This window comes from Oncorhynchus nerka, linkage group LG12, assembly GCF_034236695.1.
Source record: "Oncorhynchus nerka isolate Pitt River linkage group LG12, Oner_Uvic_2.0, whole genome shotgun sequence".
Lineage (NCBI taxonomy): Eukaryota > Metazoa > Chordata > Actinopteri > Salmoniformes > Salmonidae > Oncorhynchus > Oncorhynchus nerka.
In genome coordinates this window covers 54597073-54618747 of record NC_088407.1, presented here as the reverse complement: position 1 = coordinate 54618747, position 21675 = coordinate 54597073, and positions in this window count along the sequence as shown.

Here is a 21675-nt window from a genome sequence, read left to right as displayed (position 1 = left end):
AACACATAGAAATAGAAAACATAGAACACAAAACGTAGAATGCCCACCAAAACTCACGCCCTGACCAAACTAAAATAGAGACATAAAAAGGAACTAAGGTCAGGACGTGACAGCATAAGTGTACTACGAGCGGATGAAAGGCAATTCGTAATTTCTATTAGGACATTATTGAGCGAGCTAGGATGCACGTAGTCAATATAACTATTTGTTCAGCACTTTTGAAACAACGACATAATTCAGAACATAGGCCGTTCTTACAATATTCTTCCTGTACACCAAGTCAGAACCATAGGATAAATAATGGGGTCATATAAGCAGACAATGTAAGCTCTTATAATATTCAATGATTTACATTTCTCTAAAACAGACTATAGGCTACATGTGCACCACCAAGTGCGGCAGGGTAGCCTAGTGGTTAGCGCATTGGACTAGTAACCGGAAGGTTGCAAGTTCAAACCCCCGAGCTGACAAGGTACAAATATGTCGTTCTGCCCCTGAACAGGCAGTTAACCCACTGTTCCTAGGCCGACATTGAAAATAAGAATTTGTTCTTAACTGACTTGCCTAGTAAAATAAAGAAAAAAGAAAAAGTCAGAACAGTAGGCAAAATGTGGAAAAGTGACCAAATTATTAGGGTGAGGCACATACTGTAGGCTACTAACAGCTTACTACACAACATACACTTAGTATTACTTTCTTAGCTACAGACAGTATACGTATCTCCCTGGTATTACATAATTTATGCAGCAGGATACAATACATTTTGGACACCTTGTTGTGCTGTGCTCACATGAAAAGGAAGGTGGCGCGGCGGTCCTTCATGGGCAAATTTTGTCATCAAACTTTGGCATCAAAGTCTGGCATTCTCTGATTTTATGGTGCTTTCAAGACAACTGGTAACTCGGAAAAAACAAGGTTGAATCATGATGATGTCAGTGATCTAGAAAGAGCCCAGAGTTCCTGACTTGCAATTCCAAGTTGGATGACCGTGAGCCGCTGATTCCTTCCAAACCACTCATTGTTGAATTTGCGATTTCCAACTGGTTGTGTAATGTTTATGTCCAATGGCCAATGAGCACCGATACATTTTATCTATAATTTATATTCACTATTTCTCTTCATATGACAAGGATTGAACAGGATATGCCAGTAGATGGTCAACTTGATTCATGATGATGACTTCTAGTTTGCTAGCTAAGATTTTGAAAGTATGATGTTGACAATCCAATCAAAGCTACTGTTGATATAACGGGATTTGATGTTATTTTATCTGTGGCTAATGACCTAGAGCCTTCTTGGATGGGCACATCTAATGTAACTCTTTGGTAACACCCAAGGGGTGTCCCCATGAGTGACAGAGCACTGAACCAATCACAGCACAACTAGAGAACATTACCAAACCCTGTGATCCATATTTTCTGCTGGCTGTCCCACCACCACAGAAAGCACTGAGCTGGGCTGAAACACCTGCATTTTGGAGCTGCTTTACTCAAGAAAGCAAAAACGAGACCAAGTTTGTATGCGGCTTTATTAACTCAATTATTTTTTTCTTTTTTTTTTACATTGTTTGCAAACTGATATGTGACACGTATTAATGCCAAAAATAACATGCAAAACAGGCACACAAAAAAAGACATGTGGGGCCCCAAACAGGTGGGGGGCTCTGCCCTGAATTACGGGTCGCCACTGTTGTTGTTTTTATAACGGAGTGCTGCAGGTTCTGTGTGTTCTGTTTCTTGACCAATCAGATTCACGAAAGTCACAGGTTGTGCAGGCTGGGCACAATGCATGTCATCTAGCGATCTGCTCCACTGTCCTCCGGTATATATTTAGCAAATGTGATAACACATCACACCGTAAAGACACAAGCAAGAACTCTTCACAGAAATGTTGCAGCAGCCTACACTTAAACTGTATAGGAAGAAAAAGGGCCAGCCTGCTCATTAGGCAGGATTAGGTGGACGCTTGTGGCGGCAGATTGACGAGGGCAGCGTTTTCTGAGCTAAACTGACCAAGACGCCCCTCCAACAACAACACCTAAAACCTCACATAATTCTGCCCCAAAACAATGACAATTTCTCTCAACCAGTGGCATAAGGTTTTTTTAGGTGAGAGTTGATGCTGCCCTGTGATAAGCAGTGCCTACTTTGTCAAAGTCAGGGGCGCAAAATATTTTGCTTGTCCATTCCCAGCACGCCTCTCCAGGGTGCTTTTGGAGAGACGTATCGCTGCCGTGCTCCACCAACATTCCATCAAAGAAAATAATCTAACATAAATCATGTAGCAGATATCGTATATTGTAGAAAGAGTACGTGGCCTTTTCTGTAGCTACCGGCTAGAGATAAAATGTATGACAATGTAATGAGACAGACACTTTTTATGTCATTTAAGTTTCTCTGATCAAATAGCCTAACCTAAATGGCGATCATTCAAATAAAAAATGCACTGTCATGTTAACAAACATCCTAAAAACAGGACAGGTCAAAGTTAAATGGACAATATGGAATGGACCATCATCACAACTGTTTGTCCAGGAGTTTCACCCCATTGTCATGATCAGTGGTTTCAAGTTTGTATCCGTCAATTTTTGAAAAGCCGATCATAGTGAAAAATACTTCTGCATTTCCTGCTGTGTAAACACATTGCAAATAGGCTCACTGATAACTCCTGATAAAGTTGGGTAGCTGATATTCAGAGCTTAAAATCGCCAAATTGATTAGTCACAGGAATCAGGACTAATAATGCCAATGCAATGGCCTGTTTTACAAATGGTGGGCCAACCACATGGATGGGCATTCAGAAAAAAAATCCATTGGGGGCCGACATGGTAGGCTACACCCCAGTAAGCACGAGTCAACTGCTTTTGGAAGACTTTCTTTGGACTGGACGTCTTTGTTTTGTGTTTTACAAAAGGTAAGCTTACCACATAGATGGGCCTTCATGAAATAACATTTCAGGCAACAGTGTAGGCTACATCTCAGTAAGCATGGACCGACACGACACCTTTTGGACGTCTTTTTTTGGTGCAGTCCAGACCAAATTTTATTTCAACGTCCACCGACATTGATTTTTGATCCGGTCTGGACTAAATCGGAACCAATCATAGAGGTTTATGTTTGATTCAGATGTTGTCCGATCTGGACCTGCCTTGCTTTTTGTGCCTAACATAGACGTCTATAAATGACGTCTTTTCAACTTTCAGTCAGAACAAAAAATGAAACTGATTTCAACATCTGGAAAATACATATTTTTCTGCCTATTTAGAGCCCATGAATTTCTGTTAGGAGAAAATGTGAATGTGATCAAATTTGGTTTAGGCTATATTCAAACTTGGGCAGGCTGGCTAGGCTACCTTTACCTCTTCAACCCAAAATGATTAACTGAAATTAATCAAATAACACAACACAGATTACATAAATAGACTGTGTGAGTTACTTTTTAATTGCAATTGCATAGGTCTACACAGTGCAAAACTGCATAAAGCAAGCTCAGCCCTGTGCGCTTTATTGTCCAATTGCAGTGGGCGTGTCTGTGTAAAGGAACGTTTTAAAATATAATTCAGTACAAGGTTGCTGCAGTTTGACAGGGTTTTCATCCTCCCTAGGGCCAGGAGTTTTCCCAGAATATCTTAAAAACCATGTGACCTGTTTAGAAAATATCTGTATACCTAGGCAGCAGGTAGCCTAGTGATTAAGAGAGTTGGGCTAGTAACCAAAGGTTGATGGTTTGAATTCCAGAGCCTACTAGGTGAAAAAGCTTTTGGTGTGCCCTTGAGCAAGACACATCATCCTAATTGCTCCTGTAAATCACTCTGGATAAGAGTGTCTGCTTAATGATTCAAATGTAAATCTGGTCTGATTGCCCATATAAATATCTTTTTACATCGAATGAATCGCTGTCAGACCCTATAGAGTTAGGAAAACCTCCGGGCCCTAGGGATTATTTTTTTTGACCCACAACTCTTGTTGTTGATCACTGCTAGACACCCCAAAAATATTTGAGTTTGGTTTCAAGGACTACAGTATGTGGTAGTGGGGGGGAAAAAGGGATGCAGTTTGTAAAACACGTGGGTCCAAAATCACTGAATCATTGCAATTGCTATGAAATTGGCATAAAACACTTAAACATTGACTTGAGGACTCGAAACCTCGAATTTTGGGACGTGTGGCTTGACTCGACCTAAGCTGGGGAACTTGAGACTAGCTCATTATTACTTGGGACTTGACTCGAGACACGAAGGTTGTGGCTTGCTTAGGACTTGCAAAATTGTAACTTGGTCCCATCTCTGCTTATGTCAAATGCTAAATGTAATAACAAGGCAATTGCACAGTTACTAAAGCCTTGCTGTAGACACTGATGCATTGTCTGCTTTTATGTGACTTGTCAAGGGATCTAAACCATTTCTGCCACCCAACCCCACATGGTCTGACACTGTTTTGTCAATGTAATTACTGAAAGCATGCCTGATCCCCATAGTTTACATGGGCAGTGTTGTCATGTTTGCCAGTTTGGGCAAAGCCCAGTAACGGCCACAAAATGTCAGTGACTCAGTGTGAAAGGAGGTTTGAGTGCTGCCACTTCAACAAACTCTGAGCGGTTGTTTTGGGCCATGTACAGGGCCCGGCAAGTACAGAACGTGACATATCATTTGAAATCTACAACCATTATGTTTTTGGAAATTGAACTCAAATCTTACTGCTGGCACTGTCATAAGAATCTTCCCCCCACCTCCATAAATCATGCGCTATGGTCATATAGAGTATGCAATGTAGGTCAAGTTACCAAAAGTGATAAGTATTCAACCCCCTTAGTCAATACAGCAGCGATTACAGCTGTGAGTCTTTCTGGGTAAGTCTCTAAGAGCTTCCACACCTGGATTGTGCAACATTTGCCCATTATTCTTTTCAAAATTCTTCAAGCTCTGTCAAAATGGTTGTTTATCTCTGCTAGACATTCATTTTCAGGTCTTGCCATAGATTTTCAAGCAGATTTAAGTCAAAACTGTAACTTGGCCACTCAGGAACATTCACTGCTGGGTGGATTCGTCTCCCAGTGTCTGGTGGAAAGCAGACTGAACCAGGTTTTCCTCTAGGATTTTGCCTGTGCTTAGTTCCACTAGGTTTCTTTTTCATCCTGAGAAACTCTGCAGTCCTTAAAGATGACAAGCATACCCATAATAATGAAGAGTGGTTCTCAGTGCTGAGTTGTGTTGGACATAATGCTTTGTTTTCAGGAAATAAAGTAATTTGTTTGCAATTTTACTTAAGTGTCTTATTGCAAACAGGATGCTTTTAAAAAAATATGTTTTATTCTGTACAGGTTTCCTTGTTTTCACTCTGTCAATTAATGTCACGTTCTGACCTTAATTTCCTTTGTTTTGTATTTATTTAGTATGGTCAGGGCGTGAGTTGGGTGGGTTGTCTATGTTTGTTTTTCTAGGTTTTGGGAATTTCTATGTTTCGGCCTAGTATGGTTCTCAATCAGAGGCAGGTGTCATTAGTTGTCTCTGATTGAGAATCATACTTAGGTAGCCTGGGTTTCACTGTGTGTTTGTGGGTGATTGTTTCCGTGTCTGTGTTTGTTCGCCACACGGTACTGTTTCGGTTTTGTTCACGTTTATTGTTTTGGTTTTGTTCACGTTTATTGTTTTGGTTTTGTTCACGTTTATTGTTTTGTATTCATTGAGTGTTCAGTTCATGTTTTTAAATAAACAACCATGGACACTTACCACGCCGCATCTTGGTCGATCCTTGCTACACCTCCTCTTCAGACGAAGAGGAGGAAAACCTTTACAATTAAGTTAATATTGTTTGTTCATCCTCAGTTTTCTCCTATCACAGCCAAACTCTGTAACCGAGTGTTTTCCTTCTTCTCCGGCAAATTAATTTACCCATCTACCAATAGGAGCTCTTCTTTGTGAGGCATTGGAAAACCTCCCTGCTCTTTATGGTTGAATCTGTGTTTGTAATTCACTGCTCAACTGAGGGACCTCACAGATAATTGTAAGTGTGGGATACAGAGAAGAGGTAGTCATTCAAAAATCATGTTAATCACTATTATTGCACACAGTGAGACCCTGCAACTTATTATGTGACTTGTTAATTTGAAGATTTTGTTGTTTTGTAAAACATACAGTAATTCCACTTGGACATTATGTGTAGGCCCGTAGGCCCGTAGGCCCATAGGCCAGTGACACAAAATCTCTATTGAATCCCTTTTAAATTCAGGCTGTAACACAACAACATGTGTAAAAGTCAAGGGTATATCATTCCTGTAAAACGAAAAATGAAGGCATGACACATTGCACAAGCCCCGAGCTTTTAAAATGGCTGAGTTCCTATGGGAATTTGCATATGTTTAGAGTGCCACCATAAGGTCTTAATAAAAAATAAAATAAACATTTTGGAACAGTATTTGGTGACTTATTTTATTTCGAACCTAGACTTTCAAATATCTTGTTCCCTGACATGGTGGACAATTGGGGGAACCCAATGACTGTCTATCAGCTGTCTTCTCTGGGTAAACGTTGCAGAACGTTACAACTTCTATCGAGTGCGACAAACTTTCCTCCATCACTCCTGTTGAAACCAATATGTGGAGAGACGATTAGACCTTTTTGTTTAGCTCCACTGTTAAACTTATAAAGAAATGTTTTATCAACTTTGCCATGGCTAGACAGTAGACACTCAATCTGCTTTTCCCCTAATATGATATGAGACCCTTTTCAATCAAACCCGGGAAATGTCAGAAATAACACTTATGATGCAATGTCTGGCTATTCAAGTTAATATTCAGTTGGTTTACTTTTGGTATCATAAACACTTTTTTTGCAGAGTACATTAATCCAAACAGACATGAGGAAGAAGACAAATGTTTGCAATTTATTTTGGAAACCTGGTCAAATACCCTAGAGCTGAAATATATATTGGCCTTCATTAGTTACAGTTAGTAACAGGCTTTAGGTCTGAATCCAATGTATCAACATTCATTTCAGGAGAAAATGCATTACAACACATGACTCACGCTCACACGTGTAGAGCCAAATACAACAGTACAGGATATACGGTGCTGCACCATATATAATATACTGCCACTATGATTGTTTAGTTCAAAAAATATCTTAACAATTTCTTCACCAACAGCAATTTTTCAATCAAACCGAAATGTTAATTTGCTGTAAACATAACAATGGACGACATTAGATGTCATGAAGATATTGTTTATGTGCAATAAATAGCATGACTAGTTTATATTTGATCCTCTTTGATCTCAGCGTGAAGACTGGTGCTGTATTCGGAGGCTGCACGGCATACAGTGTCTCACGTGTACAGTTCTCTGACTTACGGTAAAGCAAACGTGCTGAAATGTTCTCAATCACCCTCAAATGAAAAACAGGACCATCACTTCTGTGGCGCTCCATGTGTTGCCCATACACATTACTACAGTAGGATACAACAGTTCTTTGGGAAATGTTTTTTTTTTCACCTTAGGCTGTAGCATGGGACCTGCACGGTGTACACTAACCAAAACAGACATCTGTGAAGATCGTCAATGACAAGAACTGGGATTATTAAAGGCCCGTTATCATCCCTTTGTAATATCCCACCCACACATGATATTTTATACATGGTCATATTGTGAAGGGCATATTATTTATTTATTATGAGGACAACTTTATTCACACATACAGCTCATATAAACAGCCATATAAGTATAGTCTATGGAACCACACATACCAGCCATCGCATCATATAATCTATTATGAAATGCATGCTGGGAACTGCATGAGACATACTACCTTGTATTTGAGGAAATTCACTAAGGTGGGACACACTGGTAGACGGTATAACATCCCATCTCTGCCACATAATAGGATTCCACATAACTGACTACTTTATGGCAGTGAGTGAAAGACCAAGTGGTGGAACCTAACCTTGATGTATGTTCCGTAACCTAAAACCTACATATGTTCCATGGGGACGTTTGGTGACGATGTCAGTGTAAAAACTAGAAGGGTTACGAGGGTGTTCGTGCCTTCAAGCCGTGCTCTCACCATAAAATAGTGACTGGCTCGCATTACCTCGAGGACAAGAGGAATTTCAGCATGAAAAGGCCCTAGAATGACTAGCAAGGGATACATGTAACTGTTTTCATACACATGTTCACATTGGCAGTAGAGTACATGTTCTTAGAAAAACAATGTGAGGTCTCATTTGACAATCATGTCTATTATCTAATTAATTCACAGTTTGCTAAATAAAATGTATGCATATCACATTCTACCAGAACTCCATACAAGTGGAGATACAAAATACAGATCATTTCATACCAAAAACAAACACAATTCACTCCATGTGAGCATGTTTATTGCATCCTAAATCTTTAAATCTTATTTACATCCACCCACATGTCTTCATCTGGGAAAGCTCACTATTTCTTTGGCAAAGAATGAATGAAAACACCACACAACATTCTTCATCATGACCAGTCCTCGTTTTCCATTGAACAACAGGCAGGTGTTTCTCATCAGCCCCACACTGCCTCCCCCTCACCCAGACAGACACTCATGGGAGCTTTGTAATCATGGTTCTCTTCCTCTGTTGGGGGTTTCCCCCTGCTTACCACATCCCAAATGGTCCCAGGACATGATGACCAACAGTCTACCAGCTGCTCGGAACTAGATGCCTATCATGGAGAAATGAGAAAGGATTTTGACACATGACAATAGTATTCTGTAGAAAAGATTTGTCACGTACTTCGTAAACAACAGGTGTAGACTAACAGTGAAATGCTTACTTACGTGCCCTTCCCAACAATGCAGAGAGAAAGAAAATAGAGAAATAATAGAAAAATAATAACACAAGGATGGAATACCCAGTAAGTAACCATAACTTGGCTATATACACGGGGTTGCAGTCGATGTGCAGGGGTACGAGGTAATTGCGGTAGATATGTACATACACTGAATACCTTCCTAATATTGAGTTGCACCCCATTTTGCCCTTTGAACAGCCTCAATTCGTCTGGGCATGGACTCTACAAGGTGTCGAAAGCGTTCCACATTCCCATGTTGACTCCAATGTGTCCCACAGTTGTGTCAAGTTGCCTGGATGTCCTTTGGGTGGTGGACCATTCTTGATCCTCACAGGAAACTGTTGAGCGTGATAAACCCAGCACTCAAACTGGTACACATAGCACCTACCCTGTTCAAAGGCGCTTAAATATTTTGTCTTGCCGATTCACCTTGTGAATGGCACACATACACGATCCATGCCTCAGTTGTCTCAAGGCTTAAAAATCCTTCTTTAACCTGTCTCCAGGATCATAGCGTTCAGCTGAATTCACCTGGTCAGTCTATGTCATATAAAGACCAGGTGTTCCTAATGTTTTGTACACTGTAGGTATGGATTAAGTGACTAGGCAACAGGATAGATAATAAACAGTAGCAGCAGCGTATGTGATGTGTCAAAAGAGTGCAAAAAGGGTCAATGCAGATAGTCCGGTGTAAGGGCCGACGCCGGACAGGAGAAGCAGATAAGGGGAGTCAGACCTTTATTCGGGAACAGACAAGGAAACAAGACAGGAACAGCGTCAGAACACCGTTAACACGGACAAGAGACAATTCATCCCGAAGCAGGGAACAGAGCTTGGGAACAGATCGATATAGGGAAGGTAATGACACAAGTAATTGAGTCCACGTGAGTCCGATAATCGCTGATGTGCGTGACGGGGGGAAGGCAGGTGTGCGTACTGATGCCCCCGAGCGCAAGGGGGAGGAAGAGCGGGAGCAGCCGTGAGAGTCCGGGTAGCTATTGGTTAACGATTTAACTAATTATTTAGCAATCATATAGCTTGGGGTTAAGCTGTTCAGGGTGTGTTGGTTCCAGACTGTAGTGAGTGTTTCTCCTCATTGCCCTCGAGAGAGAGGCATTTTAACTTATTTGGCCGGACATGAACTTTCTAGGCCCCCTCACCACCACCCATACTAAGCTCAGCTACATCTAAATGAGCCCAGTTTGAAATAACCAACTGAAATGTTCTCCCTTAGTCCCAGAATGGTGCCAGTGCAAATACTACGGTGCCTTGCAAAAGTATTCATCCTCCTTGGCGTTTTTCCTATTTTGTTGCATTGCAACATTTAATTTAAATAGATTTTTATTTGGATATCATGCAATGGACATACACAAAATAGTCCAAATTGGTGAAGTGAAATGAAAATAATTACTTGTTACAAAAAATTCAAAATGTAAAAGTGGTGTGTGCATATGAAGCCCCTAAATAAGATCTGGTGCAACCAAAAGGTCGCCCACCAAAAGGTCCGCCCTCACGGACCAGGCAAGGAGGGCATTAACCAGAGAGGCAACAAAGAGACCAAAGATAACCCTGAAGGAGCTGCAAAGCTCCACAGCGGAGATTGGAGTATCTGTCCATAGGACCACTTTAAGCCATACACTCCACAGAAGAGTGACCAGAAAAAGCCATTGCTTAAAGAAGAAAATAAGCAAATACGTTTGGCATGTGGGAGACTTCCCAAACATATGGAAGAAGGTACTCTGGTCAGATGAGACTAAAATGTAGCTTTTTGGTCATCCCCACAATGAAGCATAGTGGTGGCAGCATCATGCTATGGGGATGTTTTTCATTGGAAGGGACTGGGAAACTGGTCAGAATAGAAGGAATGATGGATGGTGCTAAATACATGGAAATTCTTGATGGAAACCTGTTCCAGAGATTTGAGACTGGGACGGAGGTTCACCTTCCAGCAGGACAATGACCCTAAGCATACTGCTAAAGCAACACTCAAGTGGTTTAAGGGGAAACATTTAAATGTCTTGGAATGGCCTAGTCAAAGCCCAGACCTCAATCCAATTGAGAATCTGTGGAATGACTTAAACACTCAAGTTTTCAGTTTTGTTGTCTTATTTGTTGTTTGTTTCACAATAAAAATTAATTCGCATCTTCAAAGTGGTAGGCATGTTGTGTAAATCAAATGATACAAACCCCCAAAAATCTATTTTATTAATTCCAGGTTGTCAGGCAACAAAATAGGAAAAATGCCAAGGAGGGGTGAATACTTTCGCGAGCCACTGTAAAAGCTTCCCTCAGACCTAACTAACCTTCCTGGAGATTTTCTTGCATTTTTTTCATGCGCTCCATGAATCATATTTTTTACTTGGATCAAGGTGATTTGAATATGAATGTGTATTTTCTAATATATTTCATTGTCTTGTACACATTGAGAAGAATGACTTTCAGGATGGAAATCTATGGTATTTATTCCTCAAAATAATACATCCATGAAGAGGCATCCATTCTCTTTTCAGTGTTTCCCTCTAGACACAGCCTTCATCTCTGACACAGGCTGGTGACTTAGATGGCCATGGCATATGGTTGACATAATTTTCATGCTAACCAAACCATTCAGTGACCACTCGTGCCCTGTGGCTGGGGGCATTGTCATCTGATGGGGGCACAGCCATGGTAGCCAAAATAATGGCCTGCCTAGCATTTTTATACATTACCCAAAGCATGATGGGATTTTAATTGCTTAATAAACTCAGGAACCACAACTGTGTGGAAGCACCTGCTATCAATATACTTTGCATCCCTCATTTACTCAAGTGTTTCCATTAGTTTGGCAGTTACCTGTATATCAAGAAGTCACCTCAGTGGTCCGGCCTTATTATCGTTTCACACACGTTCAGATCAGTGGCGGGCTTAAGATGAGGGAGTACGATTATTTTTGGGGAGTTACAACATATTGGTTGACTGTCATTCATATTCATTCACCCAGTTCAATGCAACATCGATCGGTTTAGGCTACTAAACTAAAAGAACGATGAGCGGATAAGAGGCATTCCGTAATTTCGATTAAGACATATCTAAAGGCTAATGGATAATGGTAAAATCATCTGTAAGATCATCTTGATCAAGTATATCCATAACCCAACTCAACTTCAATCTACTGAAGTAAGAATTCATCTACTATGATAAAATGCATATAATAAATTAGATCCACTGCATTTTCCAAATGTGACCGCTAAGATATTTTCTTATAACACAAGCATCATGGATTCAATGTATTGAAAATGAAGGCACATATATAAAATAGACCCTTTAAACATTATATTTAAAAAATAATAATAATAATGCCAACAATGTATTGTTTTTAAAAAATCTGTTGAATAGACCTGCACTTGATTTAATTTAGACATACTTTAATGTAACATTTCCTTAAGTGTCCTGAAAGGCATCTGCCAAGCAAAATGTATATAATTTATTATTAACACGTGAAATGGGCTAAGTAAGAAGTTGGGATGAAATTAGCATGTTTTAATGGAAGCTGATGGACCATGCCAAAAACATTCAAGGGCGGACTGGCCATCTGGCATTTTGCACATTTGCCAGATGGGCTGGTCCATTTTCTTGCCCAGTGGGCCTGTATAATTTCATTTTTTTTGCGCAGAATTGTCATTATCTGGTTAATAATGGGGGCCTCAAGGAAAATAATGAGTCAGTGTGGGGGCTTGAAGGAAAAGAATGGGCCGGTGTGGGGGCTTGAAGGAAAATAATGAGCCAGTGTGGGGGCTTGAAGGAAAAGAATGGGCCGGTGTGGGGGCCTCAAGGAAAATAATGGGCCTGTGTGTTAGCAATGCCAGGGACGATTTTTTATCCCAGTCCGCCACTGCAAACATTGGAGATAACTTGAAGTAATAAAATATTCCACAGCTGCCTGGTGGAATTTGGAGGCTCCAACAAAAGAATAATAAACACATAAACGTGTTAACATTTTGGATAACAAGGAGGACTATTGAAATGGATGGGGTTTGACTATTTCATATTTTGGACAAAAACTAAGATGCTGACCATTTACGCCAAGGATTTGATGGTTTATGAGTTCTTCAAATGTATAGAGTTCTTCAAATGTATGTTGTTCATGTAGTGCAAAAATCTGAATTATGAACAATCATTTGAAATCTGACCCCTCCTAAAAATAGCCGCTGATACCTGCAACAGACAACCATCCAAGACAATTCACCTCAAAAACCCTCCAGACACAACACTGGACAAATAGCGAAAAAACAAGGAAGACTTTCACTTCAGGGAAAACACACTTAGACAAGATCAGTCGTTTGTATCACAAATATAAACAGTTCCTCTATGGGAAAGAAGAATCTAAACAGCGGCTGGCTCAGTATCAGCTATCTGCACAGCTGTGTCTCTCAGACTCCATGTGGTGCATCCTGCTGGAGAGGAATCTGTTTGAGCCTAGATGGAGGACACAGGGAGACTCCTCTCCTCCTTTACCTGCAGGAGCAAGACGGGTGTACGCAAGAGAGTAAAACACTCTAATGATTTAAGACTGAGAGAATTAACAGACTGCTAGACTAATGAGGTACACTTTTATGACAAAGGTCAATTAAAATCAGTTGTCAATTCCATGGCTTCCTGTAAGTGTAATCTGTGTTACTAAGCCTCCCACAGCATGGCAAAACAACACTTGACATTACAGACGATCTATACTCAGATACTATTACTGGATTATAGTGACTATTCACATGGGAAACTAAAAGTAGGAAATGATCATTCAATTACTTGGAACTACTGTTATCTGCATACTGTATTACCATATACTGTACACTGTACAGTATTCTCCTGTTTTTATTTTCCAGTGTCTGGTACATGGGAGGGACAGGTAATGACAGGAGCAGATGAGGACAGGCTTTAATTCATGACTGCGGACCCCGACTGCTTCACTTTAATGAGTCAGTTGGAGAGCTCTTGGCCGTCCTCCTAGTACTCATTCAATTGGTGTTGCTGCTCTCCTGTTGGTTTTGGAACCTCAGTGGAAAACTAGTGTCTGAATGCTGAATGCTTGACCTTTGAGGACAACCCCCTTCTAGTTCTGAAAGACCACTTCATTCCTTCCTGAAGTGTTGCTTGGCAGATTATGAATTAAAGACTTTCTGCGCCATTTTCAATGAAGTCAAGCCATTTGTGTGTTTTTGGTTTTTGGTGGTTCTGACCATTTATTTTTTTACATTGAAAACTTTCCAGAAACAGTATTTGTGTCGAGATGAACAGTACACATGGAAAAGGTTACGACATCAGGAACGCATCGGATGTAAGGCTGCAGAAAGAATGCGATTGTAAGGAGATTTTACACAAAGCAGTAACCTCAGTATAAGTGGATGAGGAATTCCGGTTCAGTAACTTCATTCTGGTTCCTCCATTCCAAAGGTATCAAGTGAATTTAATAAGTGCTTCCATTGTCCTACTCTGGGAAAATGGTGTTCTGTAAAGATTGAATCCTTTCAATATCCAATATTTGATGCATTACTGGGTATTTCTTCACATTTCCACAGTCTTGAAACAGTCTTGAGTCTTGTTTTTAAAATAAATGCCAAACCAAATTCTTGAATTAAAACTAACGTATTTAGTATCTAAATTGTAGAGGAAAACTAACATGAGTTAGATATGCTGTAGTTTACAGAGTGTTTTCGGACTATGAAATTATAAATGGCACGGTTCAATACAAAAGACAAAAGATTTGATATAAAACCTTGATAAATCTGGATCCTGTCAGTCTATCCTAGAGCAAAACACAAACACAGTCCGATACTTGGAGCTGCTGTCTGGGTGGTAACGTAATAAGGATACAGAAAACGACGTATTGATATCCACATAGTGATCAAGACCAAAAGCAGAGTTGACTAAGGCATATAGCGTAATATGGGTGCTACAAATGGACAGACGTAACTACAGACTTCTTAATACAGTCATTCAGAGAGCAATGGTGATATTAAGGTGGTTAGCTCCAACCACACGTCTTTGACAAGAGCAGTGTTCATCATTTTCCAACTTACAACAAAACAATCAAGAGTTCTCCACTTCTTATCTGTTGTGGTTCTTTTACCCTACAACAACCTACAACGTTACAGTATATCATCAAAAGACACCGACCATTAACACGGTTTCATTCAAATATAAAGATTTTCCACATGTATGTTCTCATGTTCGTTTTTATGAGTCATTTCCTTTTCTGAGCCTTAATTCCAACAACTCCTCATACTAGCCTTTTCAGTGACCTCTTAAAGATAGAGTTTGCTTCTCAATCACTTTTAATGAATTGTTCAATACTTGGTATATTTCGCTCATTGACTGTCCAATGTCCATGCATGTTCCAATTATTTTAGCCTGTTTTGGCTTAAAACTATGTCTGGTGATTTATGCAACGAATCACTATAAATCTGACCATTTGATTAATAGCTTACAATTAATTGTAAATTGTTAAACAAAGATACAAAGACAAGTTCTCAAGCGTTCTTTAAACTTATACTCAGCTCTGTGGTTCGATTGTAAATCAGAAACTTGTGGGAACCACTGTGGTTATGGTTCCCTCTCTTTGAACCTCCATACACACAGACAGGCAGGGTGTTTTGACTTGCCAATGTGTCTGACATTATGTCTCCACTAGGATCTGTCCTCAGGGGGTCGATGTGAATTTAGTACTGTCATATCACACCAGGGAGAAAAGCCTTTGATACATGCAAAGGCAGCATCTTAGTGATGGTATTATTATTGTAAGAGGGCACATCAAAGCAGTGTGGTAGACTGTTTGGAATCAAATGTAATATCAAGTTACTTATTCAATAGAAAGTTCATCTAACCACATACTGTACCTATCAGTCCTCATATGGTTGTCCTCTGTGAAAAAAAAGAAGAAGGAAAGGTCACCCAGTCAGATCTTCGGGGGTCAAGTGTCAATTTGTGTTCAGTGTTATGAGTCAAATCAAAAGACAATTTTCCAACGTATGTACATGTTGTTGGACAATACACTTTTTTGAATGGAATTTAAAAGTGCAACGAGGACAATAGTTTTTTTTTTAAAGGAATTCTATTTTCTGAACATAAAACAGTCCATGTCATTAGGAAGCACGGCAGACAAGCCATCCCATCCGGCAGAACAAATACAGTATAATCAATAAAATCTGTGTTGTAGTCTACAGAGAAAATTTGACATAATTGCAGGTCTGAGCCATATGAAGCTTGTACATTGTCTGACAATGAGGGAGACAACTGGAAATGAATTAAGGAGCCAGTAAAGATCTCTCCCAACCAGAGTCTCTGAGACATAACTCACTTTAAACACTTGCCACAAATTGATCACAGAGGCACGTTGGGTTATGGCAAATTCTGACAAACAAAAAGACAGTAACCAGACATGGTGACTAGTACCAGGATGTTGCCACAACTGAGTTGGACTTATTGGTGTATAGACAATCGAATTTCATGATTTAGGGCTATGGTTGGTTATGATGGTTTTATAAAGAATAATGAAATAGTCATTGTTTAGTCTACTATTAGTAGTCATGATTCAGAAATGCTGAGGGGTCAGGCTTTGAAGTGAATGGAATGTGGTGGTTTTTTATAGATTGTTTTACTTATCTCCATAGTATACTCCCTTCCTAATCAGAACAGTAGTACATATCGGCTTCAAAGAAGAGTTGGTTTTGACACAAATCTGTATGTTTATACTGCGGTTTAACATCTTAAAAGCAGAGAGGATTAGTTTTTCCTGCACTTAACAATATCTTATAAACAAAGGTATTTTAGTTTCACTATTCTGATTCTCATATTTCCTTTGATAGCTAAAGATCAAAACCCCTAAAGGGTTAGGCTACGTACATTAGTGGATATGGTTTTCTCAAATTGTTCATGGTTAACACATATCATCTGGTCACAAAACCATACCTGCAGGCAGTTTAGCACTCACTGTTATATGCAGGGCTCTATCAAATAAAAAGCTTGTATCAAATTTATTTGAAGATCCAAGAAGCAAATAAAATGTTTTTAATAAGCCGTTTTACAGTCGTTAATGTTTGCATCCAGGCGGAGAATGTGAAAACACTTGGATCCTTTGATCGAGTGTTTTTAACAGTTTCCCATGTCTACTGGGGTAGCAGTATTGACCTCCAAATGCCTCTTCTCCCACTCTTTCTCCAGGCCTTTCTTCTACAGAACCCCCTGTAAGGGATTTTCTCTTCATCATGATAAATATAAATAATCTCAGTTGTTCCTTACGTCACAGTTCTGACCTTATTCAGGCACTCACATGGAGTTGGTTTCTTTGGATAGGGATCTGCAGGAATTTGCCAGGTGCTCTTTGAGCCAAAAATTCATAGGAGTAACAGCCAGATCACTATCAAATAGTTATTATTAAGCTACACGTAAATCAATTTTTGATAATTAAACTCATCAACCATTGCTGTACTCTGAAAGAGCCTCCGTTTTAAGTTAAGAGAAAATGAGGTCATCTTGCATTCTGAACATTCTAAGCTTTAGACAGCCCCCTTTGGTGGCCTCCCATGTTGCATTTCAGAGTGTTTTTCTTAGTGTACCATGTTTGAAGTTTTTAACCTGAACCTTATGTTCATGCCAATATGATAAAGGCTTTTAAACGTTCCACAATTTAAAGAGTGCCGGGGAAATGTTTTGAAAACTGAAGTAATCTCTAATAACTCCAAAGAGCACCTTGTTTAAACACACACCCAAGCACTGCTCATAACTTTGCTTTCAATTCTAAGCATCTTTGACGGGTACATCCCTGTTCCAAGTCTGCATGTTTTGTTTTAGTTTTTTTTTAGGGGGTAGATCAGCTTTAATATTGCAGATGGATTGTAGCTTCAATCAATGTAAATGTCTTCATCATTTCTAATCAATATAATCAATATATTTATATACACTACCGGTCAAAAGTTTTAGAACACCTACTCATTTAAAGGTTTTTCTTAATTTTTTACTATTTTATACATTGTAGAATAATAGTGAATACATCAAAACTATGAAATAACACATATGGAATCATGTAGTAACCAAAAAAGTGTTAAACAAATCAAAACATATTTTGTATTTGAGATTCTTCAAATAGCCACCCTTTGCCTTGATGACAGCTTTGCACACTTTTGGCATTCTCTCAACCAGTTTCATGAGGTAGTCACCTGGAATGGATTTAAATTAACAGGTGTGCCTTCTTAATATGTTATTTGTGGAATTTATTTCCTTCTTAATGCGTTTGAGACAATCAGTTGTGTTGTAACAAAGTAGGGGTGGTATACAGAAGACAGCCCGATTTGGTAAAAGACCAAGTCCATATTATGGCAAGAACAGCTCAAATAAGCAAGGAGAAATGATAGTCCATCATTACTTTAAGACATGAAGGTCAGTCAATCTGGAAAATGTCAAGTTTCTTCAAGTGCAGTTGCAAAAACCATCAAATGCTATGATGAAACTGTCTCTCATGAAGACCGCCACAAGAAAAGGAAGACACGGAGTTACTTCTGCTGCCCAGGATAAGTTACCAGCCTCAGAAATTGCAGCCCAAATAAATGCTTCACAGAGTTAATTTAAAGCACTCCAAAGCTTTTTTCCATCATACAATATAGCATTTATTTTAGTTTCATAATCCAGTTTCTTATTTATTTTTTCCTCAGTTTAGTCACATAATTTCTCAATGTACAGTAAGTTTGCCAATCAGCTGTACAGCCAGACTTATTAGCCACTCCATTTGCTTCATCTCTCTCAACCACAAATGTTTTAAATTCCTCATCAATCCATGGTGCTGTAACAGTTCTAACAGTCATTTTCTTAATAGGTGCATGTTTATCAATAACTGGGAAGAAGCAATTTCATAAAGGCATCAAGTGCAGCCACTGCACACTCCTCATTACACACATCTGACTAATAAATATTTTTTACATCTTGAACATAGGAGTCATTACAAAACGTTTTGTATGATTTCTTATAAACTATTTTCGGCCTGGCCTTGGGAACTTTTCTGGATATAGCTATTATAATATGGTCATTACATTTTCTACTCATGTGGTACGGTATGGTATGCCTGTTCTTGTACAGTATGTGTGCCAATCTTAATAGTGCAGTTAATATTGTACAGTTGTGGACCTTCTCCTTCAATTGCATGTTCCATGTGATCTTTTCATACTAAGTGTTCCTGTACCTATAGGCCTATGTGTAGCTATAACCTGTATTTGGGTCTGCTCTTATACCTGCATATTAATACTCACTCTACTAAATACATTTTGGGAGGGATTGGCATCTGCCATGTGATCATACTGTATCTAATGTTTGCAGCTACAGTGCACACCACAGACATGAGACTGAAACAAAATATACATTTTCAGTAGTTTTATTGAAAAATGCCTCTTCTGTTTCAGAAATAAATAAGAAAATAAGGCTGTGGAGTTCACAATGTGCAGTTAAAACATGAGAAAAGCAATTCTATGTCCATAGTCTTGCAAACAAATTCCAACTGCATTTGGTACTGATACAAAACAACTATATATTTTTTTCTTTTTTTTTCTTTACTAAATATACAACACAGACATGCAATTCCACCTTTGGTAAAAAAATCAGCTGTGAGTTGGTATTATAAAAACAGACACACATTCGGTCTAAAGTAACTAATTGAAAGCCGGATTTACCATTCGTTGAGATCCTTAATGGAGCTGGAACCAGTAACCCTCTTTCTGATGAGGAGGGTGGCAAACTATATGATTTCAATAGAACAGACTGCTTGACATTGTGAAATTTACAATGAATTGTGAGGGACAGGGGTAATGTGGATGAGTACAGAAACATACATACAGTGGCAAGAAAAAGTATGTGAACCCTTTGGAATTATCCGGATTTCTGCATAAATTGGTCAAAAGATTTGATCTGATCTTCATCTAAGTCCCAGCAACAGACAAACAGTCTGCTTAAACAAACAGTCGGCTAATAACAGACAAATTATTGTATTTTTCTTGTCTATATTGAATACATAATTTAAACGCTCACAGTGTAGGTTGGAAAAAGTATGTGAACCCCTGGGCTAACCACTTCCAAAAGCTAATTGGAGTCAGGAGTCAGCTAACCTGGAGTACAATCATCAAGACAAGATTGGAGATGTTGGTTAGAGCTGCCCTGCCCTAAAAAAAAACACTCAAAGCATTGCCTGATGTGAACCATGCCTCGAACAAAAGAGATCTCAGAAGACCTAATATTAAGAATGGTTGACTTGCATAAAGCTGGAAAGGGTTACACAAGTATCTCTAAAAGCATTGATGTCCATCAGTCCACGGTAAGACAAATTGTCTATAAATGGAGAAAGTTCAGCACTGTTACCACTCTCCCTAGGAGTGGCTGTCCTGCAAAGATGACTGCTAGACCACAGCGCATAATGCTCAATGAGGTTAAGAAGAATCTTAGAGAGTCAGCTAGACTTAAAGAAATCCCTGGAACATGCTAACATCTCTGTTGACGAGTATACCATACGTTAACACTAAACAAGAATGGTGTTCATGGGAGGACACCACGGAAGAAGCCACTGCTGTCCAAAAAAACCATTGCTGCACGTCTGAAGTTCTCAAAAGAGCATCTGGATGTTCCACAGAGCTACTGGCAAAATATTCTGTGGACAGATTAAACTAAAGTTGAGTTGTTTGGAAGGAACACAAAACACTATGTGTGGAGAAAAAAGGCACAGCACATCAGCATCAAAACCTCATCCCAACTGTAAAGTATGGTGGAGGGAGTGTCATAGTTTGGGACAGCTTGCTATCATCAACAGAAAAATGAATTCCCAGGTTTATCAAGACATTTTTTCAGGAGAATGTTCACCAATTGAACCTCAACAGAAGTTGGGTGATGCAACAGGACAACGACCCAAAACACAGAAGTAAATCAACAACAGAAGGGCAACAACAGAAGAAAATATGCCTTCTGGAGTGGCCCAGTCAGAGTCCTGACCTCAACCCAATTGAGATGCTGTGGCATGACCTCAAAAGAACAGTTCACACCAGACATCCCAAGAATATTGCTGATCTGAAACAGTTTTGTAAAGATGAATGGTCCAAAATTCCTCCTGACCGTTGTGCAGGTCTGATCCGCAACTACAGAAAACTTTGGTTGAGGTTATTGCTGCCAAAGGAGGGTCAACCAGTTATTAAATCCAAAGGTTCACATCCTTTTCCACCCTGCACCGTGAATGTTTATATGGTGTGTTCAATAAAGACATGAAAACGTATAGTTGTTTGTGTGTTACTAGTTTAAGTCGACTGTGTTTGTCTATTGTTGTGACTTAGATGAAGATCAGATCACATTTGATGACCAATTTATGCAGAAATCCAGTTCATTCCAAAGGGTTCACATACTTTTTCTTGCCACTGTATACTTCCAACCAATGTATTTGCCGACTTTGACATGATTATTGCATTAAACATTGGACTCTAATAAACACTTAATGCAGTTATATTACAAGCAGAGACACTCAAGGGAAAAGTTAGCAAGCACACAGATTTGTAATGAAGTAATGTCTAGATTCTTTATATTTTTCACTTAATCTTCCTAAACTTAGCTTGTTTATGCGTAAAGATATGCACAATAAAGCTAGGGGTATCAAACCCATAGATTTTATTATCTGAGTTTCACTGATACTCGCTCATGTAAAAACGTAGATCAATTCAAGATAAGAATTATTTGTTTTGTTTTTGTTTATTGTGATATCCTCTCTGCATCATCTCTTGATTAGTGACCTCTTTCCTCTCTGGGTTCGTGAGTAACCAGGCGACTGCATAGCCTCAGATCCGTCTTCCGATTCTTCCTCGAGTATAGGGA